Source organism: Felis catus, chromosome X (assembly GCF_018350175.1).
Source record: "Felis catus isolate Fca126 chromosome X, F.catus_Fca126_mat1.0, whole genome shotgun sequence".
Classification (NCBI taxonomy): Eukaryota; Metazoa; Chordata; class Mammalia; order Carnivora; family Felidae; genus Felis; species Felis catus.
The window spans coordinates 110,968,353-110,995,584 of NC_058386.1; the positions used below are offsets into that span (position 1 = coordinate 110,968,353).

General features: G+C 50.3%; 1 long non-coding RNA gene across 4 annotated transcripts in view; it reads right to left on the reverse strand.

Moving 5' to 3' along the window:
* The window catches only part of LOC109496775, a 36,389-nt gene continuing 9,157 nt past the window's right edge, over positions 1-27,232 (reverse strand). For all 4 annotated transcript variants that reach the window (XR_006592820.1, XR_006592819.1, XR_006592818.1 and 1 more), the window contains one exon: positions 1-27,232. This exon is cut by the window's right edge and continues 1,118 nt beyond it. This is a non-coding gene — a long non-coding RNA (uncharacterized LOC109496775).

The window sequence follows — 27,232 nt, forward strand, 5'->3', positions numbered from 1 at the left end:
GGGGTGCAGGTACCAATGGGGCCTGGTCTCTCATGGGAGCATGGCATCAGGGCAAAGAAAATACAAAACAAGAGCTAAACTATCCCCATTGCAAAGGGGGACACGACCTCCCCCTTCCCTTCTCTGGGAACACGGACTTTGGAAAACTTGTCATTGAGCGCTCTCTGCCTCTTCGCAAACCTTTTGAAAAGCTAAACAAGCCTCTTGCCAGTTTTAAAACCCAGCCTCCTGACACATGGAGGGGGAAGCAAACACCACAAGCAGTGCCCAAGAGCCAACACACATCCGGGACAAGGGAAGAAAATGTCCCTGGAGGATCAAAGAGGCATAAGCAACGGCAGCTCCTTCTCAGAAGGGCCTCAGGTGATTGTCACCTGCAACAAGACAGCAGGGGGAAGGACGACCCACCCTACCCCGTGGCCTTCCTTCCCTCACAGGCCCATGGTACCACAGAGTAAGGATGAAACAGCAGAGCCGTGCCTGCTGGCAAACCCACACTCCACGGGGAACGTGGAAAACAACACCCTGTTCTCCTAATGAACGTGTCAACTCAACAAGACAGGCATAGCGTCTCATATCACATCCACCAATGTCCATTGTCTTCTCGCCCCCAGTTATGCTGACCCCAGGGTAGTGCGTGAGAAGGGACAAAGGCAGGGGACACACCCCTGAACCCACAATGCCTACCACAACTTTCACTCCAAGTCCCTCGGCCCACCCAAGGTCAAGATTCCTTCTCTTCCCAGGGTGTCCTCAGAGCCTTTGTGGGCCCCAGATTTCACTAATCAAGTGAAATCAAGAGCCTGAAAATGGAGGCTGATAACCACAAAGGCACATTAGCAAATGTCCTTGATATTCTAAAGGTCCCCTGCCTCATGGAAGCTTCATTGACAGCACCCACACGCCGCTCCTCTTGCCGCCATGTGCAGAGTATGGTCAGCAGAAGAGTGCAGAAAGCTTAGATGGAAATGCGTGGATACAATTCCAACCACATTGCCATCCACAAAATGAGGATTCGTAACGATTCCTAGGAGGCCATTGCTCTGTATGATAGACAAACTCTTTTAGCTTCTTTGTATTGGAAGCCTGAGAACCAGACATGACCCATTTCTTCCCGGGGAACTAATATCTGCCCAGTCGCCAGATGCTGCCATTGCCCCTGAACCCACAATGCCTACCACACTTTCACACTAAGACACACTACCCACCCCCTTGCAAGTCTCTTTACACTCCCAGAGTTTACTCATATATCCCTTCTGGACCCTAGGTTTCACTAATTGGGAGAAATGAATGGCCCGAAATGGCGTATAGAAACAAAGGCCCAACGATGAATCCTCCACCCTGGACACCTGACCCAGGAGACTCCCGGACATCCAGCTCATCAGCTCATGTCCGTGAGAATCTAAACGTCCCCTGCCTCATGGAAGGTTCATTGACAGCACCCACACGCCGCGCATCTTCCCGCCATGTTCAGAGTATGGTCAGCAGAAGAGTGCAGAAAGCTTAGATGGAAAGGCTTGGATACAATTCCAACCACTTTCCAATACACAAAATGAGGATTCCTAACGATTCCTAGGAGGCCATTGCTCTGTATGATAGACAAACTCTTTTAGCTTCTTTGTATTGGAAGCCTGAGAACCAGACATGACCCATTTCTTCCCTGGGATCTAATATCTGTCATGCCCCAGAGGCTGCCATTGCCCCTGAACCTACAATGCCTACCACACGTTCACATTAAGACCCTCGACCCCCGCTGTCAAGTTTCAGTAAATACTCATATCCCTTCTAGACCCCAGGTTTCATTAATCAAGAGAAATCAAGAGCCTGAAACATCACAAGGAAACAAAATAGGAAGGATTAATCCTCTAACCTGGACACCTGACCCAGGAGGTTCCCGGACATCCAGAAACATCTGCACATGTCCATGAGAATCGAAACGTCCCCTGCCTCATGGAAGGTTCACTGACTGCACCCACGCAGGTGCAGGTACCAAGGGTGCAGGTCCCAAGGGGTGCAGGTACCAATGGGGCCTGGTCTCTCATGGGAGCATGGCATCAGGGCAAAGAAAATACAAAACAAGAGCTAAACTATCCCCATTGCAAAGGGGGACACGACCTCCCCCTTCCCTTCTCTGGGAACACGGACTTTGGAAAACTTGTCATTGAGCGCTCTCTGCCTCTTCGCAAACCTTTTGAAAAGCTAAACAAGCCTCTTGCCAGTTTTAAAACCCAGCCTCCTGACACATGGAGGGGGAAGCAAACACCACAAGCAGTGCCCAAGAGCCAACACACATCCGGGACAAGGGAAGAAAATGTCCCTGGAGGATCAAAGAGGCATAAGCAACGGCAGCTCCTTCTCAGAAGGGCCTCAGGTGATTGTCACCTGCAACAAGACAGCAGGGGGAAGGACGACCCACCCTACCCCGTGGCCTTCCCTCACAGGCCCATGGTACCACAGAGTAAGGATGAAACAGCAGAGCCGTGCCTGCTGGCAAACCCACACTCCACGGGGAACGTGGAAAACAACACCCTGTTCTCCTAATGAACGTGTCAACTCAACAAGGCAGGCATAGCGTCTCATATCACATCCACCAATGTCCATTGTCTTCTCGCCCCCAGTTATGCTGACCCCAGGGTAGTGCGTGAGAAGGGACAAAGGCAGGGGACACACCCCTGAACCCACAATGCCTACCACAACTTTCACTCCAAGTCCCTCGGCCCACCCAAGGTCAAGATTCCTTCTCTTCCCAGGGTGTCCTCAGAGCCTTTGTGGGCCCCAGATTTCACTAATCAAGTGAAATCAAGAGCCTGAAAATGGACGCTGATAACCACAAAGGCACATTAGCAAATGTCCTTGATATTCTAAAGGTCCCCTGCCTCATGGAAGCTTCATTGACAGCACCCACACGCCGCTCCTCTTGCCGCCATGTGCAGAGTATGGTCAGCAGAAGAGTGCAGAAAGCTTAGATGGAAATGCGTGGATACAATTCCAACCACATTGCCATCCACAAAATGAGGATTCGTAACGATTCCTAGGAGGCCATTGCTCTGTATGATAGACAAACTCTTTTAGCTTCTTTGTATTGGAAGCCTGAGAACCAGACATGACCCATTTCTTCCCGGGGAACTAATATCTGCCCAGTCGCCAGATGCTGCCATTGCCCCTGAACCCACAATGCCTACCACACTTTCACACTAAGACACACTACCCACCGCCTTGCAAGTCTCTTTACACTCCCAGAGTTTACTCATATATCCCTTCTGGACCCTAGGTTTCACTAATTGGGAGAAATGAATGGCCCGAAATGGCGTATAGAAACAAAGGCCCAAGGATGAATCCTCCACCCTGGACACCTGACCCAGGAGACTCCCGGACATCCAGCTCATCAGCTCATGTCCGTGAGAATCTAAACGTCCCCTGCCTCATGGAAGGTTCATTGACAGCACCCACACGCCGCGCGTCTTCCCGCCATGTTCAGAGTATGGTCAGCAGAAGAGTGCAGAAAGCTTAGATGGAAAGGCTTGGATACAATTCCAACCACTTTCCAATACACAAAATGAGGATTCCTAACGATTCCTAGGAGGCCATTGCTCTGTATGATAGACAAACTCTTTTAGCTTCTTTGTATTGGAAGCCTGAGAACCAGACATGACCCATTTCTTCCCTGGGATCTAATATCTGTCATGCCCCAGAGGCTGCCATTGCCCCTGAACCTACAATGCCTACCACACGTTCACATTAAGACCCTCGACCCCCGCTGTCAAGTTTCAGTAAATACTCATATCCCTTCTAGACCCCAGGTTTCATTAATCAAGAGAAATCAAGAGCCTGAAACATCACAAGGAAACAAAATAGGAAGGATTAATCCTCTAACCTGGACACCTGACCCAGGAGGTTCCCGGACATCCAGAAACATCTGCACATGTCCATGAGAATCGAAACGTCCCCTGCCTCATGGAAGGTTCACTGACTGCACCCACGCAGGTGCAGGTACCAAGGGTGCAGGTCCCAAGGGGTGCAGGTACCAATGGGGCCTGGTCTCTCATGGGAGCATGGCATCAGGGCAAAGAAAATACAAAACAAGAGCTAAACTATCCCCATTGCAAAGGGGGACACGACCTCCCCCTTCCCTTCTCTGGGAACACGGACTTTGGAAAACTTGTCATTGAGCGCTCTCTGCCTCTTCGCAAACCTTTTGAAAAGCTAAACAAGCCTCTTGCCAGTTTTAAAACCCAGCCTCCTGACACATGGAGGGGGAAGCAAACACCACAAGCAGTGCCCAAGAGCCAACACACATCCGGGACAAGGGAAGAAAATGTCCCTGGAGGATCAAAGAGGCATAAGCAACGGCAGCTCCTTCTCAGAAGGGCCTCAGGTGATTGTCACCTGCAACAAGACAGCAGGGGGAAGGACGACCCACCCTACCCCGTGGCCTTCCTTCCCTCACAGGCCCATGGTACCACAGAGTAAGGATGAAACAGCAGAGCCGTGCCTGCTGGCAAACCCACACTCCACGGGGAACGTGGAAAACAACACCCTGTTCTCCTAATGAACGTGTCAACTCAACAAGACAGGCATAGCGTCTCATATCACATCCACCAATGTCCATTGTCTTCTCGCCCCCAGTTATGCTGACCCCAGGGTAGTGCGTGAGAAGGGACAAAGGCAGGGGACACACCCCTGAACCCACAATGCCTACCACAACTTTCACTCCAAGTCCCTCGGCCCACCCAAGGTCAAGATTCCTTCTCTTCCCAGGGTGTCCTCAGAGCCTTTGTGGGCCCCAGATTTCACTAATCAAGTGAAATCAAGAGCCTGAAAATGGAGGCTGATAACCACAAAGGCACATTAGCAAATGTCCTTGATATTCTAAAGGTCCCCTGCCTCATGGAAGCTTCATTGACAGCACCCACACGCCGCTCCTCTTGCCGCCATGTGCAGAGTATGGTCAGCAGAAGAGTGCAGAAAGCTTAGATGGAAATGCGTGGATACAATTCCAACCACATTGCCATCCACAAAATGAGGATTCGTAACGATTCCTAGGAGGCCATTGCTCTGTATGATAGACAAACTCTTTTAGCTTCTTTGTATTGGAAGCCTGAGAACCAGACATGACCCATTTCTTCCCGGGGAACTAATATCTGCCCAGTCGCCAGATGCTGCCATTGCCCCTGAACCCACAATGCCTACCACACTTTCACACTAAGACACACTACCCACCCCCTTGCAAGTCTCTTTACACTCCCAGAGTTTACTCATATATCCCTTCTGGACCCTAGGTTTCACTAATTGGGAGAAATGAATGGCCCGAAATGGCGTATAGAAACAAAGGCCCAACGATGAATCCTCCACCCTGGACACCTGACCCAGGAGACTCCCGGACATCCAGCTCATCAGCTCATGTCCGTGAGAATCTAAACGTCCCCTGCCTCATGGAAGGTTCATTGACAGCACCCACACGCCGCGCATCTTCCCGCCATGTTCAGAGTATGGTCAGCAGAAGAGTGCAGAAAGCTTAGATGGAAAGGCTTGGATACAATTCCAACCACTTTCCAATACACAAAATGAGGATTCCTAACGATTCCTAGGAGGCCATTGCTCTGTATGATAGACAAACTCTTTTAGCTTCTTTGTATTGGAAGCCTGAGAACCAGACATGACCCATTTCTTCCCTGGGATCTAATATCTGTCATGCCCCAGAGGCTGCCATTGCCCCTGAACCTACAATGCCTACCACACGTTCACATTAAGACCCTCGACCCCCGCTGTCAAGTTTCAGTAAATACTCATATCCCTTCTAGACCCCAGGTTTCATTAATCAAGAGAAATCAAGAGCCTGAAACATCACAAGGAAACAAAATAGGAAGGATTAATCCTCTAACCTGGACACCTGACCCAGGAGGTTCCCGGACATCCAGAAACATCTGCACATGTCCATGAGAATCGAAACGTCCCCTGCCTCATGGAAGGTTCACTGACTGCACCCACGCAGGTGCAGGTACCAAGGGTGCAGGTCCCAAGGGGTGCAGGTACCAATGGGGCCTGGTCTCTCATGGGAGCATGGCATCAGGGCAAAGAAAATACAAAACAAGAGCTAAACTATCCCCATTGCAAAGGGGGACACGACCTCCCCCTTCCCTTCTCTGGGAACACGGACTTTGGAAAACTTGTCATTGAGCGCTCTCTGCCTCTTCGCAAACCTTTTGAAAAGCTAAACAAGCCTCTTGCCAGTTTTAAAACCCAGCCTCCTGACACATGGAGGGGGAAGCAAACACCACAAGCAGTGCCCAAGAGCCAACACACATCCGGGACAAGGGAAGAAAATGTCCCTGGAGGATCAAAGAGGCATAAGCAACGGCAGCTCCTTCTCAGAAGGGCCTCAGGTGATTGTCACCTGCAACAAGACAGCAGGGGGAAGGACGACCCACCCTACCCCGTGGCCTTCCCTCACAGGCCCATGGTACCACAGAGTAAGGATGAAACAGCAGAGCCGTGCCTGCTGGCAAACCCACACTCCACGGGGAACGTGGAAAACAACACCCTGTTCTCCTAATGAACGTGTCAACTCAACAAGGCAGGCATAGCGTCTCATATCACATCCACCAATGTCCATTGTCTTCTCGCCCCCAGTTATGCTGACCCCAGGGTAGTGCGTGAGAAGGGACAAAGGCAGGGGACACACCCCTGAACCCACAATGCCTACCACAACTTTCACTCCAAGTCCCTCGGCCCACCCAAGGTCAAGATTCCTTCTCTTCCCAGGGTGTCCTCAGAGCCTTTGTGGGCCCCAGATTTCACTAATCAAGTGAAATCAAGAGCCTGAAAATGGACGCTGATAACCACAAAGGCACATTAGCAAATGTCCTTGATATTCTAAAGGTCCCCTGCCTCATGGAAGCTTCATTGACAGCACCCACACGCCGCTCCTCTTGCCGCCATGTGCAGAGTATGGTCAGCAGAAGAGTGCAGAAAGCTTAGATGGAAATGCGTGGATACAATTCCAACCACATTGCCATCCACAAAATGAGGATTCGTAACGATTCCTAGGAGGCCATTGCTCTGTATGATAGACAAACTCTTTTAGCTTCTTTGTATTGGAAGCCTGAGAACCAGACATGACCCATTTCTTCCCGGGGAACTAATATCTGCCCAGTCGCCAGATGCTGCCATTGCCCCTGAACCCACAATGCCTACCACACTTTCACACTAAGACACACTACCCACCGCCTTGCAAGTCTCTTTACACTCCCAGAGTTTACTCATATATCCCTTCTGGACCCTAGGTTTCACTAATTGGGAGAAATGAATGGCCCGAAATGGCGTATAGAAACAAAGGCCCAAGGATGAATCCTCCACCCTGGACACCTGACCCAGGAGACTCCCGGACATCCAGCTCATCAGCTCATGTCCGTGAGAATCTAAACGTCCCCTGCCTCATGGAAGGTTCATTGACAGCACCCACACGCCGCGCGTCTTCCCGCCATGTTCAGAGTATGGTCAGCAGAAGAGTGCAGAAAGCTTAGATGGAAAGGCTTGGATACAATTCCAACCACTTTCCAATACACAAAATGAGGATTCCTAACGATTCCTAGGAGGCCATTGCTCTGTATGATAGACAAACTCTTTTAGCTTCTTTGTATTGGAAGCCTGAGAACCAGACATGACCCATTTCTTCCCTGGGATCTAATATCTGTCATGCCCCAGAGGCTGCCATTGCCCCTGAACCTACAATGCCTACCACACGTTCACATTAAGACCCTCGACCCCCGCTGTCAAGTTTCAGTAAATACTCATATCCCTTCTAGACCCCAGGTTTCATTAATCAAGAGAAATCAAGAGCCTGAAACATCACAAGGAAACAAAATAGGAAGGATTAATCCTCTAACCTGGACACCTGACCCAGGAGGTTCCCGGACATCCAGAAACATCTGCACATGTCCATGAGAATCGAAACGTCCCCTGCCTCATGGAAGGTTCACTGACTGCACCCACGCAGGTGCAGGTACCAAGGGTGCAGGTCCCAAGGGGTGCAGGTACCAATGGGGCCTGGTCTCTCATGGGAGCATGGCATCAGGGCAAAGAAAATACAAAACAAGAGCTAAACTATCCCCATTGCAAAGGGGGACACGACCTCCCCCTTCCCTTCTCTGGGAACACGGACTTTGGAAAACTTGTCATTGAGCGCTCTCTGCCTCTTCGCAAACCTTTTGAAAAGCTAAACAAGCCTCTTGCCAGTTTTAAAACCCAGCCTCCTGACACATGGAGGGGGAAGCAAACACCACAAGCAGTGCCCAAGAGCCAACACACATCCGGGACAAGGGAAGAAAATGTCCCTGGAGGATCAAAGAGGCATAAGCAACGGCAGCTCCTTCTCAGAAGGGCCTCAGGTGATTGTCACCTGCAACAAGACAGCAGGGGGAAGGACGACCCACCCTACCCCGTGGCCTTCCTTCCCTCACAGGCCCATGGTACCACAGAGTAAGGATGAAACAGCAGAGCCGTGCCTGCTGGCAAACCCACACTCCACGGGGAACGTGGAAAACAACACCCTGTTCTCCTAATGAACGTGTCAACTCAACAAGACAGGCATAGCGTCTCATATCACATCCACCAATGTCCATTGTCTTCTCGCCCCCAGTTATGCTGACCCCAGGGTAGTGCGTGAGAAGGGACAAAGGCAGGGGACACACCCCTGAACCCACAATGCCTACCACAACTTTCACTCCAAGTCCCTCGGCCCACCCAAGGTCAAGATTCCTTCTCTTCCCAGGGTGTCCTCAGAGCCTTTGTGGGCCCCAGATTTCACTAATCAAGTGAAATCAAGAGCCTGAAAATGGAGGCTGATAACCACAAAGGCACATTAGCAAATGTCCTTGATATTCTAAAGGTCCCCTGCCTCATGGAAGCTTCATTGACAGCACCCACACGCCGCTCCTCTTGCCGCCATGTGCAGAGTATGGTCAGCAGAAGAGTGCAGAAAGCTTAGATGGAAATGCGTGGATACAATTCCAACCACATTGCCATCCACAAAATGAGGATTCGTAACGATTCCTAGGAGGCCATTGCTCTGTATGATAGACAAACTCTTTTAGCTTCTTTGTATTGGAAGCCTGAGAACCAGACATGACCCATTTCTTCCCGGGGAACTAATATCTGCCCAGTCGCCAGATGCTGCCATTGCCCCTGAACCCACAATGCCTACCACACTTTCACACTAAGACACACTACCCACCGCCTTGCAAGTCTCTTTACACTCCCAGAGTTTACTCATATATCCCTTCTGGACCCTAGGTTTCACTAATTGGGAGAAATGAATGGCCCGAAATGGCGTATAGAAACAAAGGCCCAAGGATGAATCCTCCACCCTGGACACCTGACCCAGGAGACTCCCGGACATCCAGCTCATCAGCTCATGTCCGTGAGAATCTAAACGTCCCCTGCCTCATGGAAGGTTCATTGACAGCACCCACACGCCGCTCCTCTTCCCGCCATGTGCAGAGTATGGTCAGCAGAAGAGTGCAGAAAGCTTGGATGGAAACGCGTGGATACAATTCCAACCACATTCCCGTACACAAAATGAGGATTGCTAACGATTCCTAGAAGGCCATTGCTCTGTATGATAGACAAACTCTTTTAGCTTCTTTGTATTGGAAGCCTGAGAACCAGACATGACCCATTTCTTCCCTGGGATCTAATATCTGTCATGCCCAGATGCTGCCATTTCCCCTGAACCCACAATGCCTACCACACTTTCACACTAGGACACTCTACCCACCCCTTGCAAGTTTCTTTACACTCCCAGAGTTTACTCATATATCCCTTCTGGACCCTAGGTTTCACTAATTGGGAGAAATGAATGGCCCGAAATGGCGTATAGAAACAAAGGCCCAATGATGAATCCTCCACCCTGGACACCTGACCCAGGAGACTCCCGGACATCCAGCTCATCAGCTCATGTCCGTGAGAATCTAAACGTCCCCTGCCTCATGGAAGGTTCATTGACAGCACCCACACGCCGCGCGTCTTCCCGCCATGTTCAGAGTATGGTCAGCAGAAGAGTGCAGAAAGCTTAGATGGAAAGGCTTGGATACAATTCCAACCACTTTCCAATACACAAAATGAGGATTCCTAACGATTCCTAGGAGGCCATTGCTCTGTATGATAGACAAACTCTTTTAGCTTCTTTGTATTGGAAGCCTGAGAACCAGACATGACCCATTTCTTCCCTGGGATCTAATATCTGTCATGCCCCAGAGGCTGCCATTGCCCCTGAACCTACAATGCCTACCACACGTTCACATTAAGACCCTCGACCCCCGCTGTCAAGTTTCAGTAAATACTCATATCCCTTCTAGACCCCAGGTTTCATTAATCAAGAGAAATCAAGAGCCTGAAACATCACAAGGAAACAAAATAGGAAGGATTAATCCTCTAACCTGGACACCTGACCCAGGAGGTTCCCGGACATCCAGAAACATCTGCACATGTCCATGAGAATCGAAACGTCCCCTGCCTCATGGAAGGTTCACTGACTGCACCCACGCAGGTGCAGGTACCAAGGGTGCAGGTCCCAAGGGGTGCAGGTACCAATGGGGCCTGGTCTCTCATGGGAGCATGGCATCAGGGCAAAGAAAATACAAAACAAGAGCTAAACTATCCCCATTGCAAAGGGGGACACGACCTCCCCCTTCCCTTCTCTGGGAACACGGACTTTGGAAAACTTGTCATTGAGCGCTCTCTGCCTCTTCGCAAACCTTTTGAAAAGCTAAACAAGCCTCTTGCCAGTTTTAAAACCCAGCCTCCTGACACATGGAGGGGGAAGCAAACACCACAAGCAGTGCCCAAGAGCCAACACACATCCGGGACAAGGGAAGAAAATGTCCCTGGAGGATCAAAGAGGCATAAGCAACGGCAGCTCCTTCTCAGAAGGGCCTCAGGTGATTGTCACCTGCAACAAGACAGCAGGGGGAAGGACGACCCACCCTACCCCGTGGCCTTCCTTCCCTCACAGGCCCATGGTACCACAGAGTAAGGATGAAACAGCAGAGCCGTGCCTGCTGGCAAACCCACACTCCACGGGGAACGTGGAAAACAACACCCTGTTCTCCTAATGAACGTGTCAACTCAACAAGACAGGCATAGCGTCTCATATCACATCCACCAATGTCCATTGTCTTCTCGCCCCCAGTTATGCTGACCCCAGGGTAGTGCGTGAGAAGGGACAAAGGCAGGGGACACACCCCTGAACCCACAATGCCTACCACAACTTTCACTCCAAGTCCCTCGGCCCACCCAAGGTCAAGATTCCTTCTCTTCCCAGGGTGTCCTCAGAGCCTTTGTGGGCCCCAGATTTCACTAATCAAGTGAAATCAAGAGCCTGAAAATGGAGGCTGATAACCACAAAGGCACATTAGCAAATGTCCTTGATATTCTAAAGGTCCCCTGCCTCATGGAAGCTTCATTGACAGCACCCACACGCCGCTCCTCTTGCCGCCATGTGCAGAGTATGGTCAGCAGAAGAGTGCAGAAAGCTTAGATGGAAATGCGTGGATACAATTCCAACCACATTGCCATCCACAAAATGAGGATTCGTAACGATTCCTAGGAGGCCATTGCTCTGTATGATAGACAAACTCTTTTAGCTTCTTTGTATTGGAAGCCTGAGAACCAGACATGACCCATTTCTTCCCTGGGATCTAATATCTGTCATGCCCCAGAGGCTGCCATTGCCCCTGAACCTACAATGCCTACCACACGTTCACATTAAGACCCTCGACCCCCGCTGTCAAGTTTCAGTAAATACTCATATCCCTTCTAGACCCCAGGTTTCATTAATCAAGAGAAATCAAGAGCCTGAAACATCACAAGGAAACAAAATAGGAAGGATTAATCCTCTAACCTGGACACCTGACCCAGGAGGTTCCCGGACATCCAGAAACATCTGCACATGTCCATGAGAATCGAAACGTCCCCTGCCTCATGGAAGGTTCACTGACTGCACCCACGCAGGTGCAGGTACCAAGGGTGCAGGTCCCAAGGGGTGCAGGTACCAATGGGGCCTGGTCTCTCATGGGAGCATGGCATCAGGGCAAAGAAAATACAAAACAAGAGCTAAACTATCCCCATTGCAAAGGGGGACACGACCTCCCCCTTCCCTTCTCTGGGAACACGGACTTTGGAAAACTTGTCATTGAGCGCTCTCTGCCTCTTCGCAAACCTTTTGAAAAGCTAAACAAGCCTCTTGCCAGTTTTAAAACCCAGCCTCCTGACACATGGAGGGGGAAGCAAACACCACAAGCAGTGCCCAAGAGCCAACACACATCCGGGACAAGGGAAGAAAATGTCCCTGGAGGATCAAAGAGGCATAAGCAACGGCAGCTCCTTCTCAGAAGGGCCTCAGGTGATTGTCACCTGCAACAAGACAGCAGGGGGAAGGACGACCCACCCTACCCCGTGGCCTTCCTTCCCTCACAGGCCCATGGTACCACAGAGTAAGGATGAAACAGCAGAGCCGTGCCTGCTGGCAAACCCACACTCCACGGGGAACGTGGAAAACAACACCCTGTTCTCCTAATGAACGTGTCAACTCAACAAGACAGGCATAGCGTCTCATATCACATCCACCAATGTCCATTGTCTTCTCGCCCCCAGTTATGCTGACCCCAGGGTAGTGCGTGAGAAGGGACAAAGGCAGGGGACACACCCCTGAACCCACAATGCCTACCACAACTTTCACTCCAAGTCCCTCGGCCCACCCAAGGTCAAGATTCCTTCTCTTCCCAGGGTGTCCTCAGAGCCTTTGTGGGCCCCAGATTTCACTAATCAAGTGAAATCAAGAGCCTGAAAATGGAGGCTGATAACCACAAAGGCACATTAGCAAATGTCCTTGATATTCTAAAGGTCCCCTGCCTCATGGAAGCTTCATTGACAGCACCCACACGCCGCTCCTCTTGCCGCCATGTGCAGAGTATGGTCAGCAGAAGAGTGCAGAAAGCTTAGATGGAAATGCGTGGATACAATTCCAACCACATTGCCATCCACAAAATGAGGATTCGTAACGATTCCTAGGAGGCCATTGCTCTGTATGATAGACAAACTCTTTTAGCTTCTTTGTATTGGAAGCCTGAGAACCAGACATGACCCATTTCTTCCCTGGGATCTAATATCTGTCATGCCCCAGAGGCTGCCATTGCCCCTGAACCTACAATGCCTACCACACGTTCACATTAAGACCCTCGACCCCCGCTGTCAAGTTTCAGTAAATACTCATATCCCTTCTAGACCCCAGGTTTCATTAATCAAGAGAAATCAAGAGCCTGAAACATCACAAGGAAACAAAATAGGAAGGATTAATCCTCTAACCTGGACACCTGACCCAGGAGGTTCCCGGACATCCAGAAACATCTGCACATGTCCATGAGAATCGAAACGTCCCCTGCCTCATGGAAGGTTCACTGACTGCACCCACGCAGGTGCAGGTACCAAGGGTGCAGGTCCCAAGGGGTGCAGGTACCAATGGGGCCTGGTCTCTCATGGGAGCATGGCATCAGGGCAAAGAAAATACAAAACAAGAGCTAAACTATCCCCATTGCAAAGGGGGACACGACCTCCCCCTTCCCTTCTCTGGGAACACGGACTTTGGAAAACTTGTCATTGAGCGCTCTCTGCCTCTTCGCAAACCTTTTGAAAAGCTAAACAAGCCTCTTGCCAGTTTTAAAACCCAGCCTCCTGACACATGGAGGGGGAAGCAAACACCACAAGCAGTGCCCAAGAGCCAACACACATCCGGGACAAGGGAAGAAAATGTCCCTGGAGGATCAAAGAGGCATAAGCAACGGCAGCTCCTTCTCAGAAGGGCCTCAGGTGATTGTCACCTGCAACAAGACAGCAGGGGGAAGGACGACCCACCCTACCCCGTGGCCTTCCTTCCCTCACAGGCCCATGGTACCACAGAGTAAGGATGAAACAGCAGAGCCGTGCCTGCTGGCAAACCCACACTCCACGGGGAACGTGGAAAACAACACCCTGTTCTCCTAATGAACGTGTCAACTCAACAAGACAGGCATAGCGTCTCATATCACATCCACCAATGTCCATTGTCTTCTCGCCCCCAGTTATGCTGACCCCAGGGTAGTGCGTGAGAAGGGACAAAGGCAGGGGACACACCCCTGAACCCACAATGCCTACCACAACTTTCACTCCAAGTCCCTCGGCCCACCCAAGGTCAAGATTCCTTCTCTTCCCAGGGTGTCCTCAGAGCCTTTGTGGGCCCCAGATTTCACTAATCAAGTGAAATCAAGAGCCTGAAAATGGAGGCTGATAACCACAAAGGCACATTAGCAAATGTCCTTGATATTCTAAAGGTCCCCTGCCTCATGGAAGCTTCATTGACAGCACCCACACGCCGCTCCTCTTGCCGCCATGTGCAGAGTATGGTCAGCAGAAGAGTGCAGAAAGCTTAGATGGAAATGCGTGGATACAATTCCAACCACATTGCCATCCACAAAATGAGGATTCGTAACGATTCCTAGGAGGCCATTGCTCTGTATGATAGACAAACTCTTTTAGCTTCTTTGTATTGGAAGCCTGAGAACCAGACATGACCCATTTCTTCCCGGGGAACTAATATCTGCCCAGTCGCCAGATGCTGCCATTGCCCCTGAACCCACAATGCCTACCACACTTTCACACTAAGACACACTACCCACCGCCTTGCAAGTCTCTTTACACTCCCAGAGTTTACTCATATATCCCTTCTGGACCCTAGGTTTCACTAATTGGGAGAAATGAATGGCCCGAAATGGCGTATAGAAACAAAGGCCCAAGGATGAATCCTCCACCCTGGACACCTGACCCAGGAGACTCCCGGACATCCAGCTCATCAGCTCATGTCCGTGAGAATCTAAACGTCCCCTGCCTCATGGAAGGTTCATTGACAGCACCCACACGCCGCTCCTCTTCCCGCCATGTGCAGAGTATGGTCAGCTGAAGAGTGCAGAAAGCTTGGATGGAAACGCGTGGATACAATTCCAACCACATTCCCGTACACAAAATGAGGATTGCTAACGATTCCTAGGAGGCCATTGCTCTGTATGATAGACAAACTCTTTTAGCTTCTTTGTATTGGAAGCCTGAGAACCAGACATGACCCATTTCTTCCCTGGGATCTAATATCTGTCATGCCCAGATGCTGCCATTGCCCCTGAACCCACAATGCCTACCACACTTTCACACTAGGACACTCTACCCACCCCTTGCAAGTTTCTTTACACTCCCAGAGTTTACTCATATATCCCTTCTGGACCCTAGGTTTCACTAATTGGGAGAAATGAATGGCCCGAAATGACGTATAGAAACAAAGGCCCAACGATGAATCCTCCACCCTGGACACCTGACCCAGGAGACTCCCGGACATCCAGCTCATCAGCTCATGTCCGTGAGAATCTAAACGTCCCCTGCCTCATGGAAGGTTCATTGACAGCACCCACACGCCGCGCGTCTTCCCGCCATGTTCAGAGTATGGTCAGCAGAAGAGTGCAGAAAGCTTAGATGGAAAGGCTTGGATACAATTCCAACCACTTTCCAATACACAAAATGAGGATTCCTAACGATTCCTAGGAGGCCATTGCTCTGTATGATAGACAAACTCTTTTAGCTTCTTTGTATTGGAAGCCTGAGAACCAGACATGACCCATTTCTTCCCTGGGATCTAATATCTGTCATGCCCCAGAGGCTGCCATTGCCCCTGAACCTACAATGCCTACCACACGTTCACATTAAGACCCTCGACCCCCGCTGTCAAGTTTCAGTAAATACTCATATCCCTTCTAGACCCCAGGTTTCATTAATCAAGAGAAATCAAGAGCCTGAAACATCACAAGGAAACAAAATAGGAAGGATTAATCCTCTAACCTGGACACCTGACCCAGGAGGTTCCCGGACATCCAGAAACATCTGCACATGTCCATGAGAATCGAAACGTCCCCTGCCTCATGGAAGGTTCACTGACTGCACCCACGCAGGTGCAGGTACCAAGGGTGCAGGTCCCAAGGGGTGCAGGTACCAATGGGGCCTGGTCTCTCATGGGAGCATGGCATCAGGGCAAAGAAAATACAAAACAAGAGCTAAACTATCCCCATTGCAAAGGGGGACACGACCTCCCCCTTCCCTTCTCTGGGAACACGGACTTTGGAAAACTTGTCATTGAGCGCTCTCTGCCTCTTCGCAAACCTTTTGAAAAGCTAAACAAGCCTCTTGCCAGTTTTAAAACCCAGCCTCCTGACACATGGAGGGGGAAGCAAACACCACAAGCAGTGCCCAAGAGCCAACACACATCCGGGACAAGGGAAGAAAATGTCCCTGGAGGATCAAAGAGGCATAAGCAACGGCAGCTCCTTCTCAGAAGGGCCTCAGGTGATTGTCACCTGCAACAAGACAGCAGGGGGAAGGACGACCCACCCTACCCCGTGGCCTTCCTTCCCTCACAGGCCCATGGTACCACAGAGTAAGGATGAAACAGCAGAGCCGTGCCTGCTGGCAAACCCACACTCCACGGGGAACGTGGAAAACAACACCCTGTTCTCCTAATGAACGTGTCAACTCAACAAGACAGGCATAGCGTCTCATATCACATCCACCAATGTCCATTGTCTTCTCGCCCCCAGTTATGCTGACCCCAGGGTAGTGCGTGAGAAGGGACAAAGGCAGGGGACACACCCCTGAACCCACAATGCCTACCACAACTTTCACTCCAAGTCCCTCGGCCCACCCAAGGTCAAGATTCCTTCTCTTCCCAGGGTGTCCTCAGAGCCTTTGTGGGCCCCAGATTTCACTAATCAAGTGAAATCAAGAGCCTGAAAATGGAGGCTGATAACCACAAAGGCACATTAGCAAATGTCCTTGATATTCTAAAGGTCCCCTGCCTCATGGAAGCTTCATTGACAGCACCCACACGCCGCTCCTCTGGCCGCCATGTGCAGAGTATGGTCAGCAGAAGAGTGCAGAAAGCTTAGATGGAAATGCGTGGATACAATTCCAACCACATTGCCATCCACAAAATGAGGATTCGTAACGATTCCTAGGAGGCCATTGCTCTGTATGATAGACAAACTCTTTTAGCTTCTTTGTATTGGAAGCCTGAGAACCAGACATGACCCATTTCTTCCCGGGGAACTAATATCTGCCCAGTCGCCAGATGCTGCCATTGCCCCTGAACCCACAATGCCTACCACACTTTCACACTAAGACACACTACCCACCGCCTTGCAAGTCTCTTTACACTCCCAGAGTTTACTCATATATCCCTTCTGGACCCTAGGTTTCACTAATTGGGAGAAATGAATGGCCCGAAATGGCGTATAGAAACAAAGGCCCAAGGATGAATCCTCCACCCTGGACACCTGACCCAGGAGACTCCCGGACATCCAGCTCATCAGCTCATGTCCGTGAGAATCTAAACGTCCCCTGCCTCATGGAAGGTTCATTGACAGCACCCACACGCCGCTCCTCTTCCCGCCATGTGCAGAGTATGGTCAGCAGAAGAGTGCAGAAAGCTTGGATGGAAACGCGTGGATACAATTCCAACCACATTCCCGTACACAAAATGAGGATTGCTAACGATTCCTAGGAGGCCATTGCTCTGTATGATAGACAAACTCTTTTAGCTTCTTTGTATTGGAAGCCTGAGAACCAGACATGACCCATTTCTTCCCTGGGATCTAATATCTGTCATGCCCAGATGCTGCCATTTCCCCTGAACCCACAATGCCTACCACACTTTCACACTAGGACACTCTACCCACCCCTTGCAAGTTTCTTTACACTCCCAGAGTTTACTCATATATCCCTTCTGGACCCTAGGTTTCACTAATTGGGAGAAATGAATGGCCCGAAATGGCGTATAGAAACAAAGGCCCAATGATGAATCCTCCACCCTGGACACCTGACCCAGGAGACTCCCGGACATCCAGCTCATCAGCTCATGTCCGTGAGAATCTAAACGTCCCCTGCCTCATGGAAGGTTCATTGACAGCACCCACACGCCGCGCGTCTTCCCGCCATGTTCAGAGTATGGTCAGCAGAAGAGTGCAGAAAGCTTAGATGGAAAGGCTTGGATACAATTCCAACCACTTTCCAATACACAAAATGAGGATTCCTAACGATTCCTAGGAGGCCATTGCTCTGTATGATAGACAAACTCTTTTAGCTTCTTTGTATTGGAAGCCTGAGAACCAGACATGACCCATTTCTTCCCTGGGATCTAATATCTGTCATGCCCCAGAGGCTGCCATTGCCCCTGAACCTACAATGCCTACCACACGTTCACATTAAGACCCTCGACCCCCGCTGTCAAGTTTCAGTAAATACTCATATCCCTTCTAGACCCCAGGTTTCATTAATCAAGAGAAATCAAGAGCCTGAAACATCACAAGGAAACAAAATAGGAAGGATTAATCCTCTAACCTGGACACCTGACCCAGGAGGTTCCCGGACATCCAGAAACATCTGCACATGTCCATGAGAATCGAAACGTCCCCTGCCTCATGGAAGGTTCACTGACTGCACCCACGCAGGTGCAGGTACCAAGGGTGCAGGTCCCAAGGGGTGCAGGTACCAATGGGGCCTGGTCTCTCATGGGAGCATGGCATCAGGGCAAAGAAAATACAAAACAAGAGCTAAACTATCCCCATTGCAAAGGGGGACACGACCTCCCCCTTCCCTTCTCTGGGAACACGGACTTTGGAAAACTTGTCATTGAGCGCTCTCTGCCTCTTCGCAAACCTTTTGAAAAGCTAAACAAGCCTCTTGCCAGTTTTAAAACCCAGCCTCCTGACACATGGAGGGGGAAGCAAACACCACAAGCAGTGCCCAAGAGCCAACACACATCCGGGACAAGGGAAGAAAATGTCCCTGGAGGATCAAAGAGGCATAAGCAACGGCAGCTCCTTCTCAGAAGGGCCTCAGGTGATTGTCACCTGCAACAAGACAGCAGGGGGAAGGACGACCCACCCTACCCCGTGGCCTTCCTTCCCTCACAGGCCCATGGTACCACAGAGTAAGGATGAAACAGCAGAGCCGTGCCTGCTGGCAAACCCACACTCCACGGGGAACGTGGAAAACAACACCCTGTTCTCCTAATGAACGTGTCAACTCAACAAGACAGGCATAGCGTCTCATATCACATCCACCAATGTCCATTGTCTTCTCGCCCCCAGTTATGCTGACCCCAGGGTAGTGCGTGAGAAGGGACAAAGGCAGGGGACACACCCCTGAACCCACAATGCCTACCACAACTTTCACTCCAAGTCCCTCGGCCCACCCAAGGTCAAGATTCCTTCTCTTCCCAGGGTGTCCTCAGAGCCTTTGTGGGCCCCAGATTTCACTAATCAAGTGAAATCAAGAGCCTGAAAATGGAGGCTGATAACCACAAAGGCACATTAGCAAATGTCCTTGATATTCTAAAGGTCCCCTGCCTCATGGAAGCTTCATTGACAGCACCCACACGCCGCTCCTCTTGCCGCCATGTGCAGAGTATGGTCAGCAGAAGAGTGCAGAAAGCTTAGATGGAAATGCGTGGATACAATTCCAACCACATTGCCATCCACAAAATGAGGATTCGTAACGATTCCTAGGAGGCCATTGCTCTGTATGATAGACAAACTCTTTTAGCTTCTTTGTATTGGAAGCCTGAGAACCAGACATGACCCATTTCTTCCCTGGGATCTAATATCTGTCATGCCCCAGAGGCTGCCATTGCCCCTGAACCTACAATGCCTACCACACGTTCACATTAAGACCCTCGACCCCCGCTGTCAAGTTTCAGTAAATACTCATATCCCTTCTAGACCCCAGGTTTCATTAATCAAGAGAAATCAAGAGCCTGAAACATCACAAGGAAACAAAATAGGAAGGATTAATCCTCTAACCTGGACACCTGACCCAGGAGGTTCCCGGACATCCAGAAACATCTGCACATGTCCATGAGAATCGAAACGTCCCCTGCCTCATGGAAGGTTCACTGACTGCACCCACGCAGGTGCAGGTACCAAGGGTGCAGGTCCCAAGGGGTGCAGGTACCAATGGGGCCTGGTCTCTCATGGGAGCATGGCATCAGGGCAAAGAAAATACAAAACAAGAGCTAAACTATCCCCATTGCAAAGGGGGACACGACCTCCCCCTTCCCTTCTCTGGGAACACGGACTTTGGAAAACTTGTCATTGAGCGCTCTCTGCCTCTTCGCAAACCTTTTGAAAAGCTAAACAAGCCTCTTGCCAGTTTTAAAACCCAGCCTCCTGACACATGGAGGGGGAAGCAAACACCACAAGCAGTGCCCAAGAGCCAACACACATCCGGGACAAGGGAAGAAAATGTCCCTGGAGGATCAAAGAGGCATAAGCAACGGCAGCTCCTTCTCAGAAGGGCCTCAGGTGATTGTCACCTGCAACAAGACAGCAGGGGGAAGGACGACCCACCCTACCCCGTGGCCTTCCTTCCCTCACAGGCCCATGGTACCACAGAGTAAGGATGAAACAGCAGAGCCGTGCCTGCTGGCAAACCCACACTCCACGGGGAACGTGGAAAACAACACCCTGTTCTCCTAATGAACGTGTCAACTCAACAAGACAGGCATAGCGTCTCATATCACATCCACCAATGTCCATTGTCTTCTCGCCCCCAGTTATGCTGACCCCAGGGTAGTGCGTGAGAAGGGACAAAGGCAGGGGACACACCCCTGAACCCACAATGCCTACCACAACTTTCACTCCAAGTCCCTCGGCCCACCCAAGGTCAAGATTCCTTCTCTTCCCAGGGTGTCCTCAGAGCCTTTGTGGGCCCCAGATTTCACTAATCAAGTGAAATCAAGAGCCTGAAAATGGAGGCTGATAACCACAAAGGCACATTAGCAAATGTCCTTGATATTCTAAAGGTCCCCTGCCTCATGGAAGCTTCATTGACAGCACCCACACGCCGCTCCTCTTGCCGCCATGTGCAGAGTATGGTCAGCAGAAGAGTGCAGAAAGCTTAGATGGAAATGCGTGGATACAATTCCAACCACATTGCCATCCACAAAATGAGGATTCGTAACGATTCCTAGGAGGCCATTGCTCTGTATGATAGACAAACTCTTTTAGCTTCTTTGTATTGGAAGCCTGAGAACCAGACATGACCCATTTCTTCCCGGGGAACTAATATCTGCCCAGTCGCCAGATGCTGCCATTGCCCCTGAACCCACAATGCCTACCACACTTTCACACTAAGACACACTACCCACCGCCTTGCACGTCTCTTTACACTCCCAGAGTTTACTCATATATCCCTTCTGGACCCTAGGTTTCACTAATTGGGAGAAATGAATGGCCCGAAATGGCGTATAGAAACAAAGGCCCAAGGATGAATCCTCCACCCTGGACACCTGACCCAGGAGACTCCCGGACATCCAGCTCATCAGCTCATGTCCGTGAGAATCTAAACGTCCCCTGCCTCATGGAAGGTTCATTGACAGCACCCACACGCCGCTCCTCTTCCCGCCATGTGCAGAGTATGGTCAGCTGAAGAGTGCAGAAAGCTTGGATGGAAACGCGTGGATACAATTCCAACCACATTCCCGTACACAAAATGAGGATTGCTAACGATTCCTAGGAGGCCATTGCTCTGTATGATAGACAAACTCTTTTAGCTTCTTTGTATTGGAAGCCTGAGAACCAGACATGACCTATTTCTTCCCTGGGATCTAATATCTGTCATGCCCAGATGCTGCCATTGCCCCTGAACCCACAATGCCTACCACACTTTCACACTAGGACACTCTACCCACCCCTTGCAAGTTTCTTTACACTCCCAGAGTTTACTCATATATCCCTTCTGGACCCTAGGTTTCACTAATTGGGAGAAATGAATGGCCCGAAATGACGTATAGAAACAAAGGCCCAACGATGAATCCTCCACCCTGGACACCTGACCCAGGAGACTCCCGGACATCCAGCTCATCAGCTCATGTCCGTGAGAATCTAAACGTCCCCTGCCTCATGGAAGGTTCATTGACAGCACCCACACGCCGCGCGTCTTCCCGCCATGTTCAGAGTATGGTCAGCAGAAGAGTGCAGAAAGCTTAGATGGAAAGGCTTGGATACAATTCCAACCACTTTCCAATACACAAAATGAGGATTCCTAACGATTCCTAGGAGGCCATTGCTCTGTATGATAGACAAACTCTTTTAGCTTCTTTGTATTGGAAGCCTGAGAACCAGACATGACCCATTTCTTCCCTGGGATCTAATATCTGTCATGCCCCAGAGGCTGCCATTGCCCCTGAACCTACAATGCCTACCACACGTTCACATTAAGACCCTCGACCCCCGCTGTCAAGTTTCAGTAAATACTCATATCCCTTCTAGACCCCAGGTTTCATTAATCAAGAGAAATCAAGAGCCTGAAACATCACAAGGAAACAAAATAGGAAGGATTAATCCTCTAACCTGGACACCTGACCCAGGAGGTTCCCGGACATCCAGAAACATCTGCACATGTCCATGAGAATCGAAACGTCCCCTGCCTCATGGAAGGTTCACTGACTGCACCCACGCAGGTGCAGGTACCAAGGGTGCAGGTCCCAAGGGGTGCAGGTACCAATGGGGCCTGGTCTCTCATGGGAGCATGGCATCAGGGCAAAGAAAATACAAAACAAGAGCTAAACTATCCCCATTGCAAAGGGGGACACGACCTCCCCCTTCCCTTCTCTGGGAACACGGACTTTGGAAAACTTGTCATTGAGCGCTCTCTGCCTCTTCGCAAACCTTTTGAAAAGCTAAACAAGCCTCTTGCCAGTTTTAAAACCCAGCCTCCTGACACATGGAGGGGGAAGCAAACACCACAAGCAGTGCCCAAGAGCCAACACACATCCGGGACAAGGGAAGAAAATGTCCCTGGAGGATCAAAGAGGCATAAGCAACGGCAGCTCCTTCTCAGAAGGGCCTCAGGTGATTGTCACCTGCAACAAGACAGCAGGGGGAAGGACGACCCACCCTACCCCGTGGCCTTCCTTCCCTCACAGGCCCATGGTACCACAGAGTAAGGATGAAACAGCAGAGCCGTGCCTGCTGGCAAACCCACACTCCACGGGGAACGTGGAAAACAACACCCTGTTCTCCTAATGAACGTGTCAACTCAACAAGACAGGCATAGCGTCTCATATCACATCCACCAATGTCCATTGTCTTCTCGCCCCCAGTTATGCTGACCCCAGGGTAGTGCGTGAGAAGGGACAAAGGCAGGGGACACACCCCTGAACCCACAATGCCTACCACAACTTTCACTCCAAGTCCCTCGGCCCACCCAAGGTCAAGATTCCTTCTCTTCCCAGGGTGTCCTCAGAGCCTTTGTGGGCCCCAGATTTCACTAATCAAGTGAAATCAAGAGCCTGAAAATGGAGGCTGATAACCACAAAGGCACATTAGCAAATGTCCTTGATATTCTAAAGGTCCCCTGCCTCATGGAAGCTTCATTGACAGCACCCACACGCCGCTCCTCTTGCCGCCATGTGCAGAGTATGGTCAGCAGAAGAGTGCAGAAAGCTTAGATGGAAATGCGTGGATACAATTCCAACCACATTGCCATCCACAAAATGAGGATTCGTAACGATTCCTAGGAGGCCATTGCTCTGTATGATAGACAAACTCTTTTAGCTTCTTTGTATTGGAAGCCTGAGAACCAGACATGACCCATTTCTTCCCGGGGAACTAATATCTGCCCAGTCGCCAGATGCTGCCATTGCCCCTGAACCCACAATGCCTACCACAACTTTCACTCCAAGTCCCTCGGCCCACCCAAGGTCAAGATTCCTTCTCTTCCCAGGGTGTCCTCAGAGCCTTTGTGGGCCCCAGATTTCACTAATCAAGTGAAATCAAGAGCCTGAAAATGGAGGCTGATAACCACAAAGGCACATTAGCAAATGTCCTTGATATTCTAAAGGTCCCCTGCCTCATGGAAGCTTCATTGACAGCACCCACACGCCGCTCCTCTTGCCGCCATGTGCAGAGTATGGTCAGCAGAAGAGTGCAGAAAGCTTAGATGGAAATGCGTGGATACAATTCCAACCACATTGCCATCCACAAAATGAGGATTCGTAACGATTCCTAGGAGGCCATTGCTCTGTATGATAGACAAACTCTTTTAGCTTCTTTGTATTGGAAGCCTGAGAACCAGACATGACCCATTTCTTCCCTGGGATCTAATATCTGTCATGCCCCAGATGCTGCCATTTCCCCTGAACCCACAATGCCTACCACACTTTCACACTAGGACACTCTACCCACCCCTTGCAAGTTTCTTTACACTCCCAGAGTTTACTCATATATCCCTTCTGGACCCTAGGTTTCACTAATTGGGAGAAATGAATGGCCCGAAATGACGTATAGAAACAAAGGCCCAACGATGAATCCTCCACCCTGGACACCTGACCCAGGAGACTCCCGGACATCCAGCTCATCAGCTCATGTCCGTGAGAATCTAAACGTCCCCTGCCTCATGGAAGGTTCATTGACAGCACCCACACGCCGCGCGTCTTCCCGCCATGTTCAGAGTATGGTCAGCAGAAGAGTGCAGAAAGCTTAGATGGAAAGGCTTGGATACAATTCCAACCACTTTCCAATACACAAAATGAGGATTCCTAACGATTCCTAGGAGGCCATTGCTCTGTATGATAGACAAACTCTTTTAGCTTCTTTGTATTGGAAGCCTGAGAACCAGACATGACCCATTTCTTCCCTGGGATCTAATATCTGTCATGCCCCAGAGGCTGCCATTGCCCCTGAACCTACAATGCCTACCACACGTTCACATTAAGACCCTCGACCCCCGCTGTCAAGTTTCAGTAAATACTCATATCCCTTCTAGACCCCAGGTTTCATTAATCAAGAGAAATCAAGAGCCTGAAACATCACAAGGAAACAAAATAGGAAGGATTAATCCTCTAACCTGGACACCTGACCCAGGAGGTTCCCGGACATCCAGAAACATCTGCACATGTCCATGAGAATCGAAACGTCCCCTGCCTCATGGAAGGTTCACTGACTGCACCCACGCAGGTGCAGGTACCAAGGGTGCAGGTCCCAAGGGGTGCAGGTACCAATGGGGCCTGGTCTCTCATGGGAGCATGGCATCAGGGCAAAGAAAATACAAAACAAGAGCTAAACTATCCCCATTGCAAAGGGGGACACGACCTCCCCCTTCCCTTCTCTGGGAACACGGACTTTGGAAAACTTGTCATTGAGCGCTCTCTGCCTCTTCGCAAACCTTTTGAAAAGCTAAACAAGCCTCTTGCCAGTTTTAAAACCCAGCCTCCTGACACATGGAGGGGGAAGCAAACACCACAAGCAGTGCCCAAGAGCCAACACACATCCGGGACAAGGGAAGAAAATGTCCCTGGAGGATCAAAGAGGCATAAGCAACGGCAGCTCCTTCTCAGAAGGGCCTCAGGTGATTGTCACCTGCAACAAGACAGCAGGGGGAAGGACGACCCACCCTACCCCGTGGCCTTCCTTCCCTCACAGGCCCATGGTACCACAGAGTAAGGATGAAACAGCAGAGCCGTGCCTGCTGGCAAACCCACACTCCACGGGGAACGTGGAAAACAACACCCTGTTCTCCTAATGAACGTGTCAACTCAACAAGACAGGCATAGCGTCTCATATCACATCCACCAATGTCCATTGTCTTCTCGCCCCCAGTTATGCTGACCCCAGGGTAGTGCGTGAGAAGGGACAAAGGCAGGGGACACACCCCTGAACCCACAATGCCTACCACAACTTTCACTCCAAGTCCCTCGGCCCACCCAAGGTCAAGATTCCTTCTCTTCCCAGGGTGTCCTCAGAGCCTTTGTGGGCCCCAGATTTCACTAATCAAGTGAAATCAAGAGCCTGAAAATGGAGGCTGATAACCACAAAGGCACATTAGCAAATGTCCTTGATATTCTAAAGGTCCCCTGCCTCATGGAAGCTTCATTGACAGCACCCACACGCCGCTCCTCTTGCCGCCATGTGCAGAGTATGGTCAGCAGAAGAGTGCAGAAAGCTTAGATGGAAATGCGTGGATACAATTCCAACCACATTGCCATCCACAAAATGAGGATTCGTAACGATTCCTAGGAGGCCATTGCTCTGTATGATAGACAAACTCTTTTAGCTTCTTTGTATTGGAAGCCTGAGAACCAGACATGACCCATTTCTTCCCGGGGAACTAATATCTGCCCAGTCGCCAGATGCTGCCATTGCCCCTGAACCCACAATGCCTACCACACTTTCACACTAAGACACACTACCCACCCCCTTGCAAGTCTCTTTACACTCCCAGAGTTTACTCATATATCCCTTCTGGACCCTAGGTTTCACTAATTGGGAGAAATGAATGGCCCGAAATGGCGTATAGAAACAAAGGCCCAACGATGAATCCTCCACCCTGGACACCTGACCCAGGAGACTCCCGGACATCCAGCTCATCAGCTCATGTCCGTGAGAATCTAAACGTCCCCTGCCTCATGGAAGGTTCATTGACAGCACCCACACGCCGCTCGTCTTCTTGCCACGGGCAAGGTATGATCACCAGAAGAGTGCAGGAAGTTTTGATGGAAACGCGTGGATACAATGCAACCAGTTTCCCGTACACGACATGAGGATTCCCAGTGATTCCTAGTTGGCCATTGCTCTGCATGGTAGACGTACTCTTTCAGCTTCTTTGTAAAGGGAGTCTGACAACCTGACAGCCCCACACTGGGTAGCACTAAGGAGAACAGTAGGATGGCCTCTCAAAAAATTAATAATTGAGCTCCTATATGATGTATCAATCCCGTATCTGGGCGTTTATGTAAACGACAGGAAGCCACTATGTCAAAGACACATACTCATTCCATATCCTCACTACAGTATTATTCTCACCATGTATGACATGAGAGACTTGTGAGCATCCATCAACAGTATAAATGGATAAAGGAAATGTGGTACATGTATCCAATGAAATAATACTCATCCGTGGAAACGTGCGCCTATAACAGGGAACCGGTGTGACAACGAATCCACTCCATTTCAAAGGCCTTACCTCGTGCTCCTTCGGCAGCACAGGTGCAAAGGCCTTACCTTCAGGTGTTCGATATCCATTCCCTTTCTGTCACCGACATACATAAGAGGAATGAAAATCCACTTCAGGCTAACAGGGTTTGACATGAAATACTTCACACCAAGAA